Below are 23,033 nucleotides of genomic sequence, written 5' to 3' on the forward strand. Positions count from 1 at the left end.
GTTACTGTATAATGTCCCATTCCCAGCAGTCACCTCTCCAGTCATCACCCAGACACATCCGCTGGTGTTACTGTATAATGTCCCATTCCCAGCAGTCACCTCTCCAGTCATCACCCAGACACATCCCCTGGTGTTACTGTATAATGTCCCATTCCCAGCAGTCACCTCTCCAGTCATCACCCAGACACGTCCCCTGGTGTTACTGTATAATGTCCCATTCCCAGCAGTCACCTCTCCAGTCATCACCCAGACACATCCCCCGGTATTACTGTATAATGCCCCATTCCCAGCAGTCACCTCTCCTATCAGGAGCTGAATGATCTTGTTGGTGAGTTCCAGGATCTTCTGGTCACTGTGTCTCTCATGTATTAGTGAGTGAGGTGGACGCACTGTGGTGGGGCTGTGGGTCCTGCTTAGTCCACCTGACACACGAGGATGGCTGCTGGGTGTCTCACACTCACCAGAGATCTTCTTCACTACTGTGTAACCCTGCGAAATGGGGGATACATCAATATCGCTGCAAATACTCCCAGATCCCCTCACTTCCCCAGACACGTCCCTGTATTATTACTAGAGATATGTGATGTCACTGTGATGCTCACACATCCCCTCACCTCCCCAGTGATATCTCTGTATTATAGCTATAGATATAAGTGATGTCATAGTGACACTCCCAAATCCCTTCACCTCCCCAGTCATGTACCTGTACTATAACTATAGATATAAGTGATGTCACTGTGATGGTCCCAGATCCAATCACCTCCCCAGTCATATTCCTGTATTATTACTATAGATATAAATAATGTAAATGTGACGCTCCCAGATCCCCTCACCTCCCCAGTCATGTCTCTGTATTATTACTATAGATATAAGTGATGTCACTGTGACACTCCCAGATCCCCTCACCTCCCCAGTCATGTCCCTGTATTATTATAGATATAAGTGATGTCATTGTGATATTCCCAGATGCCCTCACCTCCCCAGTCATGTCCCTGTATTATAACTATAGATATAAGTGATGTCATAGTGACACTCCCAGATCCCCTCACCTCCCCAGTCATGTTCCTGTATTATTATTATAGATATGTTATGTCACTGTGACACTCCCAGGAGTCTGATATACATTTGCTTCATACTGCTCCAATTATCATCTGTTACACATGCCAGGGATATTACGGTCTCTGCTATAATACATCCTAGATATTGAGCAATATTTTCAATCCCCACAGTATCCCTTATCCAAAATGCTTGGGACCAGAGGTATTTTGGATATCGGATTATTCCGTATTTTGGAATAATTGCATACAATAATGAGATATCATGGTGATGGGACCCAAGTCTAAGCACAGAATGCATTTATGTTACATATACACCTTATACACACAGCCTGAAGGTCATTTTAGCCAATATTGTTTTATAACTTTGTGCATTGAACAAAGTTTGTGTACATTGACCCATCAAAAAACAAAGGTTTCACTATCTCACTCTCACTCAAAAAAGTCTGTATTTCCGAATATTTGGATATGGGATACTCAACCTGTAGTAATAATAATAACGACACTAAAGGCTGCACCCCAGTATAAAAATAATAACAGATGTATTTAAAAGCAGAACACCACAGACCATTCCTCCTGTATTGTAGGAAATCACCATCACTCCCAATGTATAATAATAATACCAGAACACCACAAGATGCTGTCCCTGTATAATAATAACTGTACACAAAAACCTGCTCCCCCTGTATAACACTAAAAACAACAGCACACCACATTCTGCTCCCTTTATATTAATAATAAAATCACACAACAGGCTGCTCCACCAGAAAAAATATAATAGGACACTACAAGTCGCTCCCCATTTATAATAATAATAGGACACAACAGGCCGCTCCACCTGTAGAATAATAAAAACAGGACACCACACGCCGCTCCCTCTGTATAATAATAATAATAATAACAGGACACCACAGGCTGCTCCCCCTGTATTATTATAATGATAATAATAATAATAATAATAACAACAACAACAACAACAACAGGACACCAAAGGCTGCTCCTCCTGTATTATAATAATAATAATAGGACACCACAGGCTGCTCCCACTGTATAGTAATAATAACAGGACACCACAGGTTGCTCCTCCTGTAAAATAATAATAATAACAACAGGACACCACAGGCTGCTCCTCCTGTATAATAACAGGACACCACAGGCTGCTCTCCCTGTATAATAATAATAATATCAGGACACCACAGGCTGCTCCCCCTGTATAATAATAATATCAGGACACCACAGGCTGCTCCCCCTGTATAGTAATAATAACAGGACACCAGAGGCTGCTCCCCCTGTATAGTAATAATAACAGGACACCACAGGCTGCTCCCACTGTATAGTAATAATAACAGGACACCACAGGCTGCTCCCCCTGTATAGTAATAATAACAGGACACCACAGGTTGCTCCCCCTGTATAGTAATAATAACAGGACACCAGAGGCTGCTCCCCCTGTATAGTAAGACGCCATTACCTGATCTCAACGGACACTGGAAAGCTGCAGCAGTCGATGAAAACTCACTTCCAGTATGTGGAACGCACAATCCGGAAGTAAGGTGGAACGCACAGGCAGGAAGTAGGGCATTATTGGCAAAATCTGCTTCCTGGTTATTGGCCCCTCCCCTCCTTCACCCCGCCCGCAGCTCCGCCCCCAGTAATGACAAAAAACCATAAAAGTCCTCAGTGCAGAAGGCCGGCGGCCATTTTCTGGTAGACCAGTCCGGCATCAACTGCAGCAGCAATAGGTTCCCTGGCCGTGTAGTGACGTCAGGAGCGGCGGCCATTTTCCCCTGGTCTGAGCTCCGCCTTCCTTCTATCATTCCCACAAGGCAGCAGGAGCAGAGAGCAGCCATTGCTGTGTCTGGCAGCAGGTAATGATATTATTATTATTATTATTCTATAGGCTGAGCAGCTCTGGTGTCAGGTTCTGTACTACAGGGGGAGCAGCCTCTGGTGCCTTGTTATAGTGCAGCTGGAGCAGCCTCTGGTGCTGCATTATCCCTGTACAGGTGGCTGACACTCTAGTGTCCTATTACTGTAATACAGGTGGCGCAGACCCCGCCGTTACCGTAATACAGGGGGCGCAGACCCCACCGTTACCGTAATACAGGTGGCGCAGACCCCGCCGTTACCGTAATACAGGAGGTGCAGACCCCGCCGTTACCGTAATACAGGTGGCGCAGACCCCGCCGTTACCGTAATACAGGTGGCGCAGACCCCGCCGTTACCGTAATACAGGAGGTGCAGACCCCGCCGTTACCGTAATACAGGTGGTGGAGATCCCGCCGTTACCGTAATACTGTGGCGCAGACCCCGCCATTACCGTAATACAGGCGTCGCAGACCCCGCCGTTACCGTATTACAGGTGGCGCAATCCTTGCCGTTACTGTAATTAAGGTGGCGCAGCCCCTGCCGTAACCGTAATATAGGTGGCGCCGTCCCCGCCATTACCGTAATACAGGTGGCGCAGACCCCGCCGTTACCGTAATACAGGTGGTGCAAACCCCGGCGTTACCGTAATACAAGCGGCGTAGACCCCGGAGTTACCGTAATACAGGTGGCGCAGACCACGCCGTTGCCGTAATACAGGTGGCGCTGACCCCTCCGTTATTGTATTTCCATAAACGGAACATTACAGGTGTTGTGTCCTTTTGCATTGTACTATACAGAGGGAGCGGCCTGTGTTGTATTAATATTCAGGGGAGCAGCATATGTTGTCATAATATACAGGGGTAGCATCCTGTGCTGTCATAGTATACAGGGGGAGCGGCCTGTGTTGTCATAATATACAGGGGTAGCATCCTGTGCTGTCATAGTATACAGGGGGAGCGGCCTGTGTTGTCATAATATACAGGGGTAGCATCATCTGCTGTCATTGTATACAGGGGGAGCGGCCTGTGCTGTCATAGTATACAGGGGGAGCGGTCAGTGCTGTCATAGTATACAGGAGGAGCAGCCTGTGGTGACTTGTTACTGTTATTATATAGGGTGAGCATCATGTATTGGCTTTCTATACAGAAGGAGTGGCCTGTGCTGTCATAGTATACAGGGGTAGCTTCCTGTGCTGTTATAGTATACAGGAGAAGCGGCCTGTGCTGTCATAGTATACAGGGGTAGCATCCTGTGCTGTCATAGTATACAGGGGGAGCGGCCTGTATTGTCATAATATGCAGGGGTATCATTCTGTGCCGTCATTGTATACAGAAGGAGTGGCCTGTGCTGTCATAGTATACAGGGGTAGCATCCTGTGCTGTCATAGTATACAGGAGGAGCGGCCTGTGTTGTCATAATATACAGTGGTTGCATCCTGTGCTGTCATAGTATAAAGGGGGAGCGGCCTGTATTGTCATAATATGCAGGGGTATCATTCTGTGCCGTCATTGAATACAGGGGGAGCGGCCTGTTCTGTCATAGTATACAGGGGGAGGGGCCTGTGGTGTCTTGTTACTATTATTATATAGGGAGAGCAGCATGTATTGGCTTTCTATACAGAAGGAGTGGCCTGTGCTGTCATTGTATACAGGGGAAGCGGCCTGTGTTGCTAAAATATACAGGGGTAGCAGCCTGTGTTGTCATAGTATACAGGAGGAGCGGCCTGTGTTTTCATAATATACAGGGGTAGCATCATGTGCTGTCATAGTATACGGGGAGCGGTCTGTATTAACATAATATACAGGGGTAGCATCATGTGCTGTCATAGTATACAGGTGGAGCGGCCTGTGTTGTCATAATATACAGGGGTAGTATCCTGTGCCATCATTGTATACAGGGGTAGCAGCATAATATACAGGGGCAGCGTCCTGTACTGTCATAGTATACAGGAGTAGTGGCCTGTATTGTAATAATATACAGGGTTATCATTCTGTGCCGTCATTGAATACAGGGGGCTGGCCTGTACTGTCATAGTATACAGGGGGAGGGGCCTGTGGTGTCTTGTTACTATTATTATATAGGGTGAGCAGCATGTATTGGCTTTCTATACAGAAGGAGTGGCCTGTGCTGTCATTGTATACAGGGGTAGCATCCTGTGCTGTCATAGTATACAGGGGGAGCGGCTTGTGTTGCTAAAATATACAGGGGTAGCAGCCTGTGTTGTCATAGTATACAGGAGGAGCGGCCTGTGTTTTCATAATATACAGGGGTAGCATCCTGTGCTGTCATAGTATACAGGGGGAGTGGTCTGTATTAACATAATATACAGGGGTAGCATCATGTGCTGTCATAGTATACAGGGGAAGTGGCCTGTCTTTACATAATATACAGAGGTAGCATCATCTGCTGTCATAGTATACAGGTGGAGCGGCCTGGGTTGTCATAATATACAGGGGTAGTATCCTGTGACGTCATTGTATACAGGGGTAGTAGCATAATATACAGGGGCAGCGTCCTGTACTGTCATAGTATACAGGAGGAGCGACCTGTGTTGTCATAATATACAGGCGGAGGGGCCTGTGGTGTCTTGTTACTATTATTATATAGGGTGAGTAGCATGTATTGGCTTTCTATACAGAAGGAGCGGCCTGTATTGTCATAATATACAGGGGAAGTATCCTGTGCCGTCATTGTATACAGGGGGAGCGGCCTGTGCTGTCATAGTATACAGGGTAGCAGCCTGTGGTGTCTTGTTACTATTATTATATAGGGTGAACAGCATGTATTGGCTTTCTATACAGAAGGAGTGGCCTGTGCTGTCATAGTATACAGGGGTAGCATCCTGTGCTGTCATAGTATACAGGGGGAGCGGCCTGTGTTGCTGTAATATACAGGGGTAGCATCCTGTGCTTTCATAGTATACAGGGGGCGCGGCCTGTGTTTTCATAATGTACAGGGGTAGCATCCTGTGCTGTCATAGTATACAGGGGGAGCGGCCTGTATTGTCATAATATAGAGGGATATCATCCTGTGCCGTCATTGTATACAGGGGGAGCGGCCTGTGCTGTCATAGTATACAGGGGTAGCATCCTGTGCTGTCATAGTATACAGGGGGAGCGGCCTGTGTTTCTATAATATACAGAGGTAGCAGCCTGTGTTGTCATAGTATACAGGGGTAGTGGCCTGTGTTAACATAATATACAGGGGTAGCATCATGTGCTGTCATAGTATACAGGGGGAGTGGTCTGTGTTGTCATAATATATAGGGGTAGCATCCTGTGCTGTCATAGTGTACAGTGGGAGCGGCCTGTGTTGTCATAACATACAGGGCTAGCATCCTGTTCCGTCATTGTATACAGGGGTAGTGGCAATATATACAGGGGTAGCGTCCTGTACTGTCATAGTATACAGGAGGAGCGACCTGTGTTGCCATAATATACAGGCGGAGGGGCCTGTGGTGTCTTGTTCCTATTATTATATAGGGTGAGCGACATGTATTGTCTTTCTATAAAGAAGGAGGGGCCTGTGTTGTCATAATATACAGGGGTAGCATCCTGTACTGTCATAGTATACAAGGGGAGTGACCTGTGGTCATAATATACAGGAGGAGGGGCCTGTGGTGTCTCGTTTCTATTATTATATAGGTTGAGCGGCATGGATTGTCTTTCTATACAGAAGGAGTGGCCTGTGTTGTCATAATATACAGGGGTAGCTTCCTGTACTGTCATAGTATACAAGGGGAGTGACCTGTGGTCATAATATACAGGAGGAGGGGCCTGTGATGTCTTGTTTCTATTATTATAAAGGTTGAGCGGCATGGATTGTCTTTCTATACAGAAGGAGTGGCTTGTGTTGTCATAATATACAGGGGTAGCTTCCTGTACTGTCATAGTATACAAGGGGAGCGACCTGCGTTGTCATAATATACAGGCGGAGGGGCCTGTGGTGTCTTGTTACTATTATTATATAGGGTGAGTGGCAAGTATTGGCTTTCTATACAGAAGGAGTGGCGTGTGTTGTCATAATATACAGGGGTAGCATCCTGTGCTGTCATAGTATACAAGGGGAGCGGCCTGTGTTGCTATAATATACATGGGTAGCATCCTGTGCTGTCATGGTATACAAGGGGAGCGGCCTGTGTTGCTATAATATACATGGGTAGCATCCTGTGCTGTCATAGTATACAGGGGAGCGGCCTGTGTTGTCATAATATACAGAGGGAGCGGCCTGTGTTGTCATAATATACAGGGTTAGCATCCTGTACTGTCATAGTATACAGGGGGAGCGGCCTGTGTTGTCATAATATACAGGCGTAGCTTCCTGTGCTGTCATAGTATACAGGGGGAGTGGACTGTATTGTCATACTATACAGGGGTAGCTTCCTGTGTTGTCATAGTATACAGGGGCAGCGGCCTGTGTTGTATTTATTTTAATATTTATTTATTAGCAGTTTCTTATATAGCGCAGCATATTCCGTTGAGCTTTACAATTAAAATAACAGTAATAGAACAAAACTGGGTAAAACCAGACAGACATAGAGGTAGGAAGGCCCTGCTTGCATGCTTACAATATATGGGGGAATAGGCATTGATACACAAGGATAGATGCTACCTGTTGCATAATGGTCCACCAGCTTGCCAGTTTCTTAATGGGTTGTATGATATGATCACCCAGCAATGAGATGAGGTACAGACTGAGAACAGCAGAGGACCCAAGACTGAGCCTTGTGGTACTCCAACTGATATATGTAGAGAAGAAGAGGTAGAGAAGAAGAGGTAGAATCAGAGAAGTGAACACTGAAAGAGCGATTAGATAGGTAGGATGAGAACCAGGAGAGGGCTGTGTCCTGAAGACCTAGGGATTGTAGTATTTGTATGAGAAGAGAGTGGTCAACAGTGTCATAAGCAGCAGAGAGATCTAGAAGAATGAGTAGTGTGTAATGGGCTTTAGATCTAGCAGATCTTTGGTCAGTGCAGTGTCTGTGGAGTGTTGGGCATGAAAGCCTGACTGAAGTGGGTCCAATAAGTTGTGGGAGTTAAGAATGTGTGTAAGGCGAGTGTAGGCAAGTCTCTCAAGTAGCTTGAAGGGACCTGGTAGCTGAGAAATGGGACGGTAGTTAGAGAGTGTGTTTGGGTCAGAGTTGTGTTTGATTAGTAATGGGAGTAATCACTGCATGCTTAAACAGAGAAGGAAAGATACCAGTAGAGAGAGAGAGATTACAGATGTTAGTTAAGGTTGGGATAAGCACAGGAGACAAAGTTTTACTGACCTGTGAGGGTATAGGATCAAGAGGAGAGGTAGTGGAGTAGGAGGATGGAAAGAGTGTTGATACTTCATCTTCACTTGGGAGATCAAATGAAGAGAAAGTGCCAGAGGGTTCAGGTAGGGAATTGAGCAGGTCACTGGCTGAGGAAGAGCGTACCATTTCATCTCGGATTTTATCACTCTTATCCTTGAAGTAGGAGGCATGTTCTTGTGCACTGATAGTAGCTAGTGGGGGAGGTGAGGGAGGGTAAAGAAGTGATTTATATGTATTAAAAAGTCGCTTGGGGTTGGTGGCATGAGAAGACATGAGAGATTGGAAATATGTTTGTTTGGCAGTGTCTAGGGCCTGATGATAGGAGTGGTAGGTGGTCTTATATGTGAGGAAGTCACTTGGATTCTGAGATTTACGCCACTGACGTTCTACTTTACGTGACAGTTTTTGTAGGTGTCTTGTTGATTTAGAGTGCCATGGTTGGCATCTAAGCCTACGTGGAGTTTGATGGGTAGCTGGAGCCACTTCATCAAGCGCACACTCTAGGGTCTTGTGCAGGTGGGATACAACAGTGTCAGGTGTGGGTAAATGTACAGATTGGTGAGAGCAGTTGTTGCAGAGAAGTGGAAAGTTGTAGAAAATGTATATTGTTAGTATTTCTGCAGGTTAGAGGAGGCTTGCTAGGTTTTAGCGTCATAGAATTTTAGAGTAATAGAAGAGATTGTGAAGGTGATCAGGTTGTGATCAGAGAGAGGGAAAGGAGTGTTAATGAATTCAGAAACTGAGCAGAGCCTGGTGAACACAAGATCAAGGCAGTGGCCTTCCTGGTGTGTAGAGGTGTCAGACCATTGGGTGAGGCCCAGAGAGGAGGTTAGAGAGAGGAGTTTGGAGGCATGAACAGATTGTGGACTGTCAAGAGCTATATTGAAATCGACCCATAATGATGGTGGAGATGTCAGAGGAGAAGAAGTGAGGGAGCCAGGCAGAAAAATCTTCTAGAAATTGTTGTTTGAGTTGCCCATGAGGGCAATAGATAGCTGCAACACGCAGAGAGAAGGGGGGGGGGGGGGATCCTGATAGAGTGAACTTCAAATTATGTGAATGCGAGTGATGGAACCTGAGGTACAAGGGTGTATGTGAAAAATTGGGACAGTAATATTCCAATCCCACCACCTTTACTATTACCAGGTGTGTGTGTGTGTGTGTGTGTGTGTGTGTGTGTGTGTGTGTGTGTGTGTGTGTGTGTGAGAAGTGGAAACCACCGTGTGACAGTGCTGCAGGGTAGGCCGTGTCTGATTGTGTGAGCCATGTTTCTGTTATAGTCGGCAGATTAAAGTTGTGAGATATGAAGAGGTCATGGATGGATGGTAATATGTTACAAACAGAGCGTGCATTCCATAAGCCAAATTTTTGTGACTTGGAGGGGGATGGGAGACGTGATATTTATGAGGTTAGATGGAGTTCTATGTTGTTTTGAGACAGCTGAGTGTGAGAGGGACAGGTGGTTGGGGCCTGGATTTGGTGATATGGCACCAGCTAATAAAAGCAGAAGAGTGAGATAAATATTGGTGGATGTTCACGAGTGTTTATTCTGGTGGCCAATTGTGGTTGTCAAAGTACTTGCAGAGAAGTAAGTATAAAGCTCATGAGTGGTTAGAAGAGGGGAGTGGAGAATAGAAGCTGTAATGTACATCAGAGGGGTGAGTTTTAGGGTGAGTGTAGAATATGTTACATTTGGTGAGAATTCCATGAATTGAAATAAGAATCAGTAGTTTGATGAACATGCTGTGGTCGTTTGTGAGATAATGTTGGGTTAAGTGGTGTAGGAATAAGTTGTTTAAGTAAATTACCTTTCCTTGATGGTGCTCAGGGTTTGTTCAACTGTTTTTTTAACTGTTCGGATAACACACTTCTTAATTCCACACTTATTAAATTCTACGCAAGCTACCCCCAGCAAGCTGACCCCTTGACATTATACAGTAACACCAGGGGACGTGTCTGGGTGATGACTGGAGAGGTGACTGCCGGGAATGGGACATTATACAGTAACACCAGGGGATGTGTCTGGGTGATGACTGGAGAGGTGACTGCAGGGAATGGGGCATTATACATTAACACCAGGGGGTGTGTCTGGGTGATGACTGGAGAGGTGACTGCCGGGAATGGGACATTATACAGTAACACCGGGGGACGTGTCTGGGTGATGACTGGAGAGGTGACTGCTGGGAATGTGACATTATACAGTAACACCAGGGGATGTGTCTGGGTGATGACTGAGGAGGTGACTGCTGGGAATGGGACATTATACATTAACACCGGGGGACGTGTCTGGGTGATGACTGGAGAGGTGACTGCCGGGAATGGGACATTATACAGTAACACCGGGGGACGTGTCTGGGTGATGACTGGAGAGGTGACTGCTGGGAATGTGACATTATACAATAACACCGGGGGATGTGTCTGGGTGATGACTGGAGAGGTGACTGCTGGGAATGGGACATTATACAGTAACACCAGGGGACGTGTCTGGGTGATGACTGGAGAGGTGACTGCTGGAAATGGGGCATTATACAGTAACACCAGGAGACGTGTCTGGGTGATGACTGGAGAGGTGACTGCTGGGAATGGGGCATTATACAGTAACACCGGGGGACGTGTCTGGGTGATGACTGGAGAGGTGGCTGCTGGGAATGGGACATTATACAGTAACACCGGTCGTGTGTTTCTGGGTGATGACTGGAGAGGTGACTGCTGGGAATGGGACATTATACAGTAACACCGGGGGACGTGTCTGGGTGATGACTGGAGAGGTGGCTGCTGGAAATGGGACATTATACAGTAACACTAGGGGATGTGTCTGGGTGATGACTGGACAGGTGACTGCTGGGAATGGTGCATTATATAGTAACAGCAGGGGATGTGTCTGGATGATGACTGGAGAGGTGACTGCTGGGAATGGGGAATTATACAGTAATACCGGTGGATGTGTCTGGGTCATGACTGGACAGGTGACTGCTGGGAATGGGGTATTATACAGTAGCACCAGGGGACATGTCTGGGTGAGGACTGGAGAGGTGACTGCTGGGAATGGGACATTATACAGTAACACTAGGGGACGTGTCTGGGTGATGACTGGAGAGGTGACTGCTTGGAATGGGGCATTATACAGTAACACCGGGGGATGTGTCTGGGTGGTGACTGGAGAGGTGACTGCTGGGAATGGGGCATTATACAGTAACACCGGGGGATGTGTCTGGGTGATGACTGGAGAGGTGACTGCTGGGAATGGGACATTATACAGTAACACCAGGGGACGTGTCTGGGTGATGACTGTATCACTGTGTGTGTCAGGTGTCTATAAGGTGTCAGGATGTCACGGTCTATGTCTCCATGCAGGAGGGGGAGTATATAGAGGAACACAGGGGTCTGTACAAGGACGGGATGATGGAGAATCACCGGCCCCTCACATCACTGGGTAAGAGGAGACTGTCATGTATTGTACAGGGGAGAGCAGGTATGGGGGTCCCCTATATACACACATCATCTGATAATCACATATATACACTGTACTCAGTCACTGTGTGTCTCCTACAGATGGACCCAGTAACAGAGATACCCCAGAGAGATGTTCCCGTCCTCTGTATTCCCAGGACTGTACAGAGGAGAATCACAGAATCCCACAGGAGGATCAGGTAGGTGGGATTTAGGGTCTCACCAATATACCAAAGTGACTGTCACTATATGATCTGTAGAGAAGCTGTGTGTGTATTATACACTGATATTATACTGTTTCACCTCAGTTTAATCTGACTGTACACAAATATTATAATAGTGTGTTTGTTTTTTAGGTAGAACGTCTTACTAATACTAAAATACAAGATATAGAGGGAGAAGAAGAGATGTATGTGACTGATATAAAGGCAGAAGATATAGAGGGAGAAGAAGAGACATATGTGACTGATATAAAGGCAGAAGATATAGAGGGAGTAGAAGAGACGTATGTGACTGATATAAAAACAGAAGATACAGAGGGAGAAGAAGCGACGTATGTGACTGATATAAAGGTAGAAGATATAGAGGGAGAAGAAGAGACGTATGTGACTGATATAAAGGCAGAAGATATAGAGGGAGAAGAAGAGACGTATGTGACTGATATAAAGGCAGAAGATATAGAGGGAGAAGAAGAGACGTATGTGACTGATATAAAGGCAGAAGATACAGAGGGAGAAGAAGAGACGTATGTGACTGATATAAAGGCAGAAGATATAGAGGGAGAAGAAGAGACGTATGTGACTGATATAAAGGCAGAAGATATAAAGGGAGAAGAGACGTATGTGACTGATATGAAGGTAGAAGATATAGAGGGAGAAGAAGAGACGTATGTGACTGATATAAAGGCAGAAGATATAGAGGGAGAAGAAGAGACGTATGTGACTGATGTAAAGGCAGAAGATATAGAGGGAGAAGAAGAGACGTATGTGACTGATATAAAGGCAGAAGAAGAGACGTATGTGAGGGGTGATCAGCAGTGTAAGGAGGAGGAGATCCCTACAGATATCAGCACAGGTGAGTAATAAACACTTATTACAGAAGTCACATATTCTCATTGCTCAGTCACTACAGCAATCTCTTATCCTACACCCTCCTCCGCCATCAGCCCTGTTCTCAGTTGGGTGTTTATAACACAAGGCTATCCATGACAAATATCACATTTAGAGAGTTATTACACACAGCACTATAATGTTATTAAAAGTAACAAGCAGAAATGTATTATTAGTGATTATATATAAATGTGTATATATGTATGTATGTATATAATATAATTAGAATTGTTTTTTGTGGAGTGCCTAATTTATATGCATTTTGTTAGATGATGCAGGTATGAAATATTTCCTGCTATACAGTAGACCTGAGGTCACCAAATACAATTTGCATAAGATTCAGAAATAAAATTACATTTGAATCTAGAACTTCAAGTAAAACAGAGTAAAAGCTTATTACAGGTACATATCTGTATAATCATAAGACAAGCATTTTGCACTTGTTGTCACCCTTGCATGGGCAGGCTTGTTCTTATCCACTCCAATTCACTCTAAATACAAATTGTGCGTGATCAGCGCATTTCTCCAATAGTGACTTCTTCAGGGGTGTTTTCTGTTAAAGGCTTTATCCTCAAATATCAGTTGTGTAGACCTGAAATAATTGTGTAACCTTCAGACGGTAATTGTGGACTTGTTCATGAGGAACACATTTCTAATTACCTGCTCTGTGCAGTTCTGAGGTTATGACTTTAGGGAATGTAATGGCCACATCCAATATTGCTCAATCTAAGGTCTCCCAGTAGCCTTACTACATACATAAATGTGTCTTGCACTCACTATTTTAGCTAACCATAATAAAAAGTGGATTTATAGTTCATGTATTGCTCAGTGCATTTAAGCCTGCAGCTCCCGACAAGGGACCCCACTATACTGCAGGTCCTACTCTATTGCTCAAAATAATTACCATAAAAACAGCTATCACATTAGTTTTAGACTTTAGGTGTACTCTCAGCGGCGGAATAGTTGCCGAAAGGCTTCTATTGGTTTTCAGAGCACCAGTCTGACGTGCCACATCTCACGTGGCCCTCCAATTCACCAGATCTGGGACTGCTTGGCTGGGTCCGGCATTGTACTGTTGGTGCAGTTCCTGATGCGTTTGGAACGATTGGTGGTTGCTAGGCGACCTAAATGCCTGTGGTCCCGATTTGTCGTGATCTACTTTCGCCCACTGTTCCGCCGCTGAGATTCTTGGTGTCCATGCTTCTTCCAATGTAGATGGATACTACTCACTGTCTACAAGGGATCACCAACAAACAAATGCCAGTCTAGGCCACAACCAATGGCTCCCTTTTGCCAGTCGCATCATGTGCACGACCCATGGTTCCATCTGAAAAAGAAACAATATCTCAACAAATTTGCATTGTACCAATACCTCAGACCTTCACAATGATCATCCAGTAGTTTTAGTGTCACCATCTACACGCATGTGCACGTCAGTTTTTTGTTTGTTGCGGCAGGAGCCAGACCATTGTCAGAGGGCTGCTGTTTTTAGCAGCCATAAGTTTTTCATACGTCCTAGAGGATGCTGGGGTCACTTCAGAACCATGGGGTATAGACTGTTCCGCAGAAGACATGGGCACTTTAAGACTTTTCAAGGTTGTGAACTGGCTCCTCCCTCTATGCCACTCCTCCAGACCTCAGTTTAGAATCTGTGCCCAGGCAGACTGGATGCACTCTGAGGAGCTCTACTGAGTTTCTCTGAAAAGACTTATGTTAGGTTTTTCATTTTCAGGGAGCACTGCTGGCAACAGCCTCCCTGCTTCGTAGGACCTAGGAGAGGAAGTAGGAACCAACTTCTGTGAGTTTCATGGCTCTGCTTCTAAGCTGACAGGACACCATTAGCTCCTGAGGGGTACTGAACGCTAGCTGCGGCTATGTGCTCACTCCCACAGCCTGCCGTCACCCCCCTTACAGCGCCAGAAGTCAGAAGACAGGTGAGTAAGAGGAAAAGACTCTTCAACATCGGGACGACTAGAAAGGTACCGAGCAGCGGGCGGGAATGCTGCGCGCCATGCTCCCACACACACAGGCAGTGCGGGGGGGGGGGGGGCGCCCTGGGCAGCATGAACCCTTATAGGACTGGCAGATTAGGGGCATAAGTTGCTGCGGCACAGTCCTACCCCACGCCAGTATAAACATGAGTCTCTCTAAGTCTGAGTGAAAGCGCGCCATTACGGGGGGCGGGCTTCTTCCTCAGACAGACAGCACACTGCTCAGCGCCATTTTCTCTCCCTCCAGGCTGCAGAGAAGACCGCTGGTACTCCTCCACTGCTGTAGCAAGTATCAGGGTGCAAAACGGGGGGGGTGCAGTGAAATTTGGTGCTATGTACATTGTGTAATTATAAAAGCGCTGCAGCTCTGTTGGCATTTTGTGTTTCACAGACAATTTATTACTGTCGCTGAGTTGTGAGCTGGCAATTCCTTCTGTATCCCTCTGACAGATTTTACTGTGGGTCTGTCCCCTATAAGCCCCGGAGTGTCTGTGGTGTGGTGTACACGTGTGTGGCATGTCTGAGACAGGGAGCTCTTCCCCTGAGGGAGCCATTATGGGGACACAGAGTTGTAATGTGATGGCGCTACCGGCACACCATGAGCCTGAATGGGTGAAAGAATTACGTGATAGTGTGAGTCATATCCGTAAGAGATTGGATAAGTCTGAGTCTCATGCAGAAACTTGGAGAAAGTCTGTGGAAGATGTGATTTGTCAAAACTCTGTGTTTTCATCCACAGGGGATCCCTCTGGGTCCCATAAGAGGTCATTTGCTCAGGTTATACAGACCGACACGGACGCTGATTCCTGTGTCGACACTGGTGATTCCAGGGCAATAGATCCAAAATTAGCTAAAAACATTCAGTACATGATTGTGGCTATAAAGAAGGTGTTAGAGGTTATGGAGACCCCTTCATTACCTCAGCAGAAGGTTTACCTCTATAAAGAAAAGAAAACTAATGTAATGTTTCCTCCTTCTCATGAACTGAACACTCTCTTTGAGGGTGTCTGGGCAAACCCTGAAAAGAAATTTCAGATCCCCAAAAGAATTCAGGCTACTTATCCTTTCCCGGTAGAGGACAGGACAAAGTGGGAGTCACCCCCTGTTTTAGACAGGGCCCTGTCACAGTTAACAAAAAAGGTGATTCTCCCTGCACCTGGGATGGCTGCTCTCAAGGAGCCGGCAGAACGCAAGTTGGAGACTTCATTAAAGTTTTTATGTGGCCAATGGGAGACTACTCATGGCCTAACATTGCCTGTGTGTGGGTGAGTAGTGATATTGAAAAGTGGTCAGATAACTCTTCTGAAATTGACACAATAGATAGAGATGAGGTTCTCCTTACGTTGGGTCATATAAAAGACGCAGCATACATGCGTGAAGCTATGAGAGATATTGGGCACTTGGAATCAAGAGCATCTACCATGGCAGTCTCGGCACGGAGGGCGTTGTGGATTCGCCAGTGGAATGCTGACGCAGATTCCAAAAGAAATATGGAGTCTCTCCCGTATAATGGAGAGGCCTTGTTTGGTGATGGGCTAGATGCTTTAGTTTCTGCGGCTACCGCAGGTAAATCAACTTTTTTGCCTTATGCTCCTACGCCGGCAAAGAAACCTCATCACTTTCAGATGCAGTGCTTTTGGCCCAATAGATACAAAAAGGCTAAAGGTGCCCCTTTCTTGGCAGGTAGAGGAAGGGGACGAGGAAAAAGGTCCTCAGCGTCCCCAGGATCACAGGAGCAGAAATCACCTGCTTCTGCCAAGTCTACAACATGACGCTGGGGCTCGGGTGGGGGCACGTCTGCAGCTTTTCAGTCAGTTCTGGGTTCATTCTGGCCTAGACCCGTGGGTCTTACAAATTGTGTCCCACGGGTACAAACTGGAGTTTCAAGGCGTTCCCCTGCGCCGCTTTTTCAAATCGGCCTTACCAGTTTCTCTCCCTGACAGGAAGGTGGTAACTGCAGCAATACAAAAATTGTGCCAGGATCACGTCATTGTCCTGGTTCCCCTCTCACAACAGGGAGAAGGTTTTTATTCAAGCCTCTTTGTAGTTCCGAAGCCAGACGGCTCGGTCAGACCGATCCTGGACCTAAAATCTCTGAATCTATACCTGAAAAGGTTCAAATTCAAGAATCTGAGAGCAGTGATCTCCTGTCTGGAGGAAGGGGATTTCATGGTATCCGTGGACATAAAAGATGCCTACTTACATGTTCCCATTTATCCTCCGCATCAAGCTTATCTGAGATTCGCTGTACAGGATTGTCATTACCAATTTCAGACATTGCCGTTTGGACTCTCCACGGCACCGAGGGTCTTCACCAAGGTGATGGCGGAGATGATGGTCCTCCTTCGTCAGAAAGGAGTCATTCTAATTCCTTACCTGGATGATCTCCTAATAAAAGCGAGGTCCAGGGAACGGTTGGTGCAGAACATTGCACTCTCCCCGACAGTGCTTCAACAACACAGTTGGATCATGAACATTCCAAAATCACAATTGGAACCTACAACAAAGTTATCCTTTCTGGGAATGATACTGGACACAGAAGTACAGAGGGTATTTCTTCCAGTGGAAAAGGCTCTGGAAATCCAGAAAATGGTCAAACAAATTTTGAAACCGACAAGAGTGTCAATTCATCAATGCATTTGGTTGTTGGGAAAGATGGTAGCGGCCTTCGAGGCCTTGCAGTTTGGACTATTCCATACCAGGGTATTCCAGTGGGATCTGTTGGACAAGTGGTCTGGATCCCATCTACACATGCACCAGAGGATAATCCTGTCATCAAAAGCCAGAATTTCGCTCCTGTGGTGGCTACACAGTGCTCACCTACTGCAGGGTCACAGGTTCGGGATTCAGGACTGGGTCCTGTTAACCACGGATGCAAGTCTCCGAGGCTGGGGGGCAGTCACACGGAGTAAGCTTCCAAGGAAGATGGTCAAGTCAGGAAACTTGTCTTCACATAAACGTTCTGGAGTTGAGAGCCATTTACAACGTCCTTCTACAAGCAGAGCATTTTCTTCAAGATTTACCCGTACAGATCCATTCCGACAATGTAACAGCAGTGGCGTACATAAACAGTCAGGACAGAATGAAAAGCAGAGCGGCGATGGCAGAGGCGACAAGAATCCTCCTCTGGGCGGAAAAACATGCAAGCGCTCTCTGCAATTTTCATTCCGGAGTGGACAACTGGGAAGCAGACTTCCTCAGCAGACACGATCTCCATCCAGGAGAATGGGGCCTCCACCCACACGTCTTCGCAGAGGTGGCAGATCTTTGGTGAGTCCCTCAAGTAGACATGATGGCATCTCGCATCAACAAGAAGCTTCAGAGATATTATTCCAGGTCGAGTGACCCTCAAGCAATAGCAGTGGATGCACTGGTGACACAGTGGATGTTTCAGTCGGTGTATGTCTTCCCTCCACTTCCACTGATTCCAAAAGTTCTCAAGATTGTAAGAAGAACAAGGGTTCGGGCGATCCTCATTGTCCCAGACTGGCCAAGGAGGGCTTGGTATCCATATCTTCAAGAGTTACTCATAGAAGATCCTCAACCTCTTCCTCTTCGCGAGGACCTGCTGCAGCAGGGGCCATGCGTGTATCAAGGCTTATCGAGGCTACGTTTGACGGCATGGCTGTTGAACGCCAGATCTTAGCCCGAAAGGGTATTCCAGAAGAAGTCATTCCAACTTTCATTCAGGCCAGGAAAGGAGTAACGTCTAAACATTACCACCGTATTTGGAGAAAATATGTATCTTGGTGTGAATCCAAGAAGGCTCCAGTGGAAGAGTTTCACTTGGGACGTTTTTCTCCTATTTCTACAGGCGGGTGTGGATGCGGGTCTGAAATTGGGCTCCATTAAGGTCCAGATTTCGGCCTTATCAATTTTCTTTCAGAAACAATTGGCCTCCCTTCAAGAAGTTCAGACGTTCGTGAAAGGGGTTTTGCACAATCAACTTCCATTTGTGCCTCCAGTGGCACCGTGGGATCTTAACATGGTGTTGCAGTTCCTTCAATCACATTGGTTTGAACCTCTACAGGAGATAGAGTTAAAATTTCTTACTTGGAAAGTGGTCATACTGTTGGCCTTAGCCTCCACAAGGCGGGTGTCTGAGTTAGCGGCCTTGTCTCACAAGAGCCCTTACTTGATCTTCCATGAAGATAGGGCGCAGTTAAGAACTTGGCAGCAATTTCTTCCGAAGGTGGTTTCCTCTTTCCATATAAACCAGCCTATTGTGTGACACCTTCTCTGCATCAAAGTCCCTAGATGTGGTCAGGGCTTTGAAAATTTATGTAGCAAGGACAGCTCAAATTTGGAAAACAGAGGCTCTGTTTGTCCTGTATGCTCCCAACAAGATTGGGTATCCTGCTTCTAAGCAGACCATTGCGCGCTGGATCAGAGGTACGATTCAGCACGCTCATTCCACGGCAGGATTGCCGTTACCGAATTCGGTGACTGCCCATTCTACTAGAAAGGTGGGCTCTTCCTGGGCAGCTGCCCGGGGTGTCTCGGCGTTGCAACTTTGTCGAGCGGCTACTTGGTCGGGGGCAAACACGTTTGCCAAGTTTTACAGGTTTGATACCTTGGCCGATGATGACCTCAAGTTTGGTCAATCAGTGTTGCAGGGTCATCCGCACTTTCCTGCCCGTTCTGGAGCTTTGTTATAACCCCATGGTTCTGAAGTGACCCCAGCATCCTCTAGGATGTATGAGAAAATAGGATTTTAATACCTACCAGTAAATCCTTTTCTCCTAGTCCGTAGAGGATGCTGGGCGCCCGGCCCAGTGCGTACTTTACCTGCAGTTGTTAGTTGTTGTTACACAAGAGTTGTGTTACATTTCTTTTCAGCATGTTGCATGCCGTTGACACGTGTAACGTTGAATGCCCTGTTGTACGGCATTGTTGAAGTGTGCGCTGGTATGACTCTCACCATTAACTTTACAATAAATCCTTTCCTCGAAATGTCAGTCTCCCTGGGCACAGTTCCTATACTGAGGTCTGGAGGAGGGGCATAGAGGGAGGAGCCAGTCCACACTCTGGAAAAGTCTTAAAGTGCCCATGTCTCCTGCGAATCAGTCTATACCCCATGGTTCTGAAGTGACCTCATCATCCTCTACGGACTAGGAGAAAAGGATTTACCGGTAGGTATTAAAATCCTATTTTTATTTTTATAGTATTACTATTTTTTTGGAGTGATCTTTCGAAAAAGCATCTTATACGCACCTTAGAGTCGCTCCAACAACTCCCCGTGGGGTCGCGACAATGCTTACCCACGTGTACAGTGAGGCAGGCACAGGTTCTGGTGAACCTTCATGGGCTACTTTGCACAGACATTATCCAATGTAGCTGAGCAGTTTATACCAGCTCCTATACCCGTAATAGGTTTCCCTATTAACCCTTACATGCAACATTCATTCTAAGGTTTATGTTACGATTCCAGTACTTCTGACCAGAGGAGATCTTATGACAAAGGCCAGAGTACTGGAAGGGAATGCTGGTTACGGGAGCAGGAAAGCCTAGTAACCCCTGGCGCCCTAACTCCGTTGTCTCGCCCGTGTTATCAGATATCCCCTGCGAGACTATGGTTGCTTGAGCCCATGGCAGCCGCGTTCGAAGGGCGGATTATGTCTGCCCAACCCCGATGCCCCCTCAGGTCTTAATGGGAGACAAAGGGAAATCCGAGACAGGGTGATAACAAGGGGCCCTCTGACTAAGCAACCAGGCCAGGGGTTACAAGCTAACTAACTTAACCAAAGAAGTATGTGCGGACTAGCCGCCAGGGAAAAGGACAACCAAAGATCCACTGATCCGTCACTCCTATCCAGCACCGCTGGATACCAGAGTGGACCAGGGGGAGCGGAATCCTCCGCAAAAGCTCCAGAACACAAAGATACAAAATAATAAACAGTAAGCGGTCAAGCCGCAACACACGGCTACGCCGCGACTCACGAACACCACAGGATGTTAAAGGTGCTCGGTCAGACTCCAGGAATAGATGACAAACTTCCGAGTACTGGATCACTGAGGACAGGAACAACCGGATTGAGCAGGACTGGAAACTCTCTGTAACTGACACAGGCAAACAGGAAGCTCTGGAACTGGCAGGAACAAGCTAAGCACTCAAGCAGACTGGAAAGCTAGAAATATCACCAGCATCTGCGAACTGCCCTCAGCCAGCATATAACAGGGAGACCTAATTAATAATCACATGCAGCTGCCTTGTTGCATGATTCCAACCTGACCAGATGCAATTAGCAGCCAGGTGAGGCTGAACACATGGGAAAAGGCTGCAATTACATAGACTCACCAGCGGCAGCAGACAAGAGTATTCTAAAACAGAGCAGCGGGAAATCCTGGCATGCAAGACAACTTTATAAACATAAATAGGAATGAACCACTACCTGTGGTTCATAACAGTATCCCCTCCTTAAGGGTGAGCTCCGAGCACCCCATGACACCCACGGGGAACATAAACAGAAGTATAACATAAAATACAGAACCAAAATGCAAAACAAGAATGAGCCACAGCCGTGGCTCATAACAGTTTATACACCTAGGGAATTGTCAGCCTCTCAAAAAAGCAGGCTGAAAGGCTGGTGGTAAGTAAATCACATAGACATGATACAACATCTTCACAGTCTACACATGATTTAGATGAGGATTCGTTGGAGGATGAGGACTCATTGCATTTCGGAAGTTCTCAGTTCAGTGGACATATCTGAGCTAATTAGTGCTATGTAAGCCATTCTATCCTTAGAAGAGGCAGCAGAGCCTGTGTTAAAAACGAAGGCAACTGTATTTAAACGTCCCAAAACAGCAGATGGAAATTTTTTGTTTACGCCCAGTAGGAAGTTAGAATTCCAAGAAATGAAATTCTAATTATCCTCGTCCAGCTGGGGACTGTTTTTTTTTTTAAAAAAATGGAGGTGGCTCCCAAAGTAGATTAGCGGGTCTTAGATTGGTGCGAAAATCTACATTACTTTTCTTTTCAACATCAATAAATGATGTCACGGGGGTGGGGGGGGGGCTGACTGGAAAGGCAGCAGGAAACAGGATAAAGGAGCACCTGCTTATATAGGTCCTTTCTGCCTTTTACAGCTGTCCTACGGGCTCTTTCGGGCCCTTTCTTGCCCCTCTGTGTGTTTTGTACGTTGCCGAGCCATTCATTTGGCTTTTGCAGGTTGCGGCGTACTCCCGGATCCGAAGCCGCGGACTGAAGTTGTGCAGTGATCCCACCACGGACTGGACCTCAGCGAGGTAGCACTGCTACTCACCGAGGGCTGTGCGCCCTGTCCACTCTTGTGCCTAGCCGTGCTGTTGGAGTCGTGTGGAGAGGCTGACTGGGGATCAGCGGTGACCGCGGCTGGAGACACAGAGCGGAGCTGCTCTCCCGGCATCTGATACGGTGCATACTATGGGGATTGGTGGCCTCAGCAGGGACGCGTCAGGTTAGTCAGCTCACTCGCCCGCAGCCTGCCTTCTCCTACTGTCCAGCCGTTGAAGCCCTGAGTCGTGGCACCGGGGAATACATGGAGCACTTGCCTGTCATCACTCCAGCAGTGTCCCGGCATCTCCCCCTCTCCTCCTAACACATGGTGCTACGGTGGAATCTGGCAGAGCTGTGAATTATAGAGGACATACACGTGGGGTTCCTACGCAGCAAGATACGCTACCCTGTGCCACTGCATCCTAGTACCCTCTCCTGCCTTATTACTGACCTGGTTCACCCGCCATAGCCGGACAGTTTCTTCTGATCTGGGCTTCCCTGCCTGAAGTGCCATCTTGAAAACTGGCAATATAGCCACATGCCCTCCTGAAACCAGCTGCTTCTCTGGGAGCTACAGACACTACCAGCCCATGATCAGTGCCCTTCACTACAGCCTCAGTGATTTCTGGCAGGGACTTCTGCCGCTGCGGCCCTACCTGGGCAGTAAGTGGTCGCCTGAACTGCTTTTATTATTATTATTGCCTGGCCTCCACTCCTGCTCTGTTGACTCCCTCTGGTGGCAGACTGTGCTGACTACATCCTCCATACTGTTTGACTGCTGCTGGGGTTTTTTTCCCTCCTGCTCCCCTCAATCCCCGTAAGATCCAATTAGAGCTCTTGGGGCATCAGTATAGCTACAGCGTGTCCAGGACAGTAGCAGACTCCAGTTGCTGGCTCCTATCAATTACTTTACCGCTCAAGGATGGCACCTTCTTGCTTTTACCCATAAACAACTGACCTCACAATGTTTCTGTAACCGATGGCCACTGGGGGTCTATGCTC

At 46.8% G+C, this 23,033-nt stretch overlaps 2 protein-coding genes across 2 annotated transcripts in view; one reads left to right on the plus strand and one right to left on the minus strand.

Annotated features, from left to right (window-relative positions):
* The window catches only part of LOC134984131 (oocyte zinc finger protein XlCOF6-like), a 65,535-nt gene extending 62,941 nt beyond the window's left edge, over positions 1-2,594 (minus strand). The window contains exons 1-2 of the mRNA XM_063949754.1: positions 2,527-2,594; positions 298-489 (exon numbers count right to left, since the gene is read on the minus strand). The gene's annotated coding sequence lies outside the window, so the exon portion shown is untranslated. The remainder of the gene's footprint in view (positions 1-297; positions 490-2,526) is intronic.
* LOC134984132 (zinc finger protein ZFP2-like) overlaps positions 1-23,033 on the plus strand; it is a 237,785-nt gene that overhangs the window by 148,685 nt on the left and 66,067 nt on the right. The gene's annotated exons all lie outside the window — the stretch shown is intronic.

This window comes from Pseudophryne corroboree (assembly GCF_028390025.1).
Source record: "Pseudophryne corroboree isolate aPseCor3 chromosome 3 unlocalized genomic scaffold, aPseCor3.hap2 SUPER_3_unloc_38, whole genome shotgun sequence".
In the NCBI taxonomy this organism is placed as follows: domain Eukaryota; kingdom Metazoa; phylum Chordata; class Amphibia; order Anura; family Myobatrachidae; genus Pseudophryne; species Pseudophryne corroboree.